Consider the following 1760-nt stretch of genomic DNA (forward strand, 5'->3'; position numbering starts at 1 on the left):
AAATGAAGAGTGAACAACCAAGTTGTCTTTGTGTGTTTTATTTCTTGCAGACAGTTCAGTCGGTCATACAGAAAGTCCTGCAGCCTGCAGAGTGAGCGACCCAGAACAAGAGTAACAGTCAGCTTTTGTATGACACTGGTCAGCTGTCCCCTCCTTGAACCGCCACCTTATTGTGGTGGAGGGGTTTGAGTACCCGAGTGATCCTAGGAGCTATGTTGTCGGGGGCTATATGTCCCTGGTAGGGTCTCCCAAGGCAAACAGGTCCTGGGTGACGGGTCAGACTAAGAGCAGTTCAAAAGCCCCTCTCACACTAAGGTGGCATATCTGAAACATATTAAAGCTCCAAACACTGCTTGAGGTTTTTGTCAGAGGTATTCACTCAGTAATTGACGACCATGAACCTGTGAACAGACTTCCCTGCAGACCTTCCTCTTTCATGTCATTAATTCAGGACAAGACCCCAAATCCTCCTGAACAATAACAACCTGCAGTTATAGGTAGCTCCCTCTTTATACCCTCACATGTTACTCTACTGGGAAAGTTTTAGGAACCAGTATTCTCTGGTTCTTTAACAAAGTGTTAAGTTTAGTTTGAAATAACCCACAAAAGCCATGATACTGGTCACGTATGACAATGGTTGCATTGCACATTGGTTAATTTCCCAAAATAGGACGCTTGAGTTACAATGTATATTATATAATGAGTAAATAACTGACTAATTTAAAGTGTTTTCTGATGAATCTATCTGAAAATTGTCTAATTTTAATAATCAGTCACCACTGTGTTTTCTTTATTGACCACTAATTGTATTGTAGTTTATGTAATAACCATCATATCCAGCTTTACACATCACTACTTACAAGGCCTGAAACCATTCTAAACCCATAAGAATAAGAATAATAATGAAGCTGACTCAATAAAGAGAGAGAGAGAGATTAACCTTTTTAGAAATTTTATATAGATTTAAAAGGAGTTACAGCATGGAAGCAAGAAATAAAGCTAAATATCAAAATCATCAACAATCCTTGTTTGATTATCTTATCGCTAAATAAAACTACTATTACAGGGTGGTCTGTAGGGGGGGGGAGCGGAAACCAAGGTGTCCTCTCAGTTTGCTTCTCTGTAGTTTCTCAGTCTTCTGGAACTCAGAAAACAACCAGACAGAGCCTCCAGAAGCAACTGTGAAAAGGTCTGTAGTTCCTTTTTGCCATGGTTTTTCTAGGCTTCTTGTCATGTAGGCTTCTTCCTCTCATCCAACCAGATGCCACCAGTGACATGCGGTCAGGGGAGGCAGGTGAGGCAGAGCCTGTCTAAAATGTTTTGAGATTGAGCCTCCCCTGTCAATCTTGAAAAGAAAAAAAAACTTAACCATAAAATATAATAAATGTTAATATTTGTGGGCTGGTGTGTGTTGTAGGCCCTTTTGCCGTTCTAATCTGATGTTGAAGGATTTTTTTTTTCCAATAAAGAATAGCAGATTTTCCGTATGTCCCGTTCAAATACATGGAGGAGATGCACGATGAGGCAGCACTTTGCTGTGCCTCTCGGTGGATCGTGTAATCCTCACAAACTGTATGCGATGCAAACAGTGTGTCGCTGTCCTTCTATATATCGTAAATAAATTGCTTTCAAACACTCTGATTATATGCTCTGCCTTGCCATAATCTGGATAATGTATAAAATGTAGTTCTGTAACGTGTTTAGGCTCCAGATTAACCATAAAACCCAGTAAAAAAGTTACTCGGTGAGGCAAACAGTAC

The sequence above is a fragment of the Monopterus albus genome, unplaced genomic scaffold (genome assembly GCF_001952655.1).
Source record: "Monopterus albus unplaced genomic scaffold, M_albus_1.0 scaffold155.1, whole genome shotgun sequence".
In the NCBI taxonomy this organism is placed as follows: Eukaryota; Metazoa; Chordata; class Actinopteri; order Synbranchiformes; family Synbranchidae; genus Monopterus; species Monopterus albus.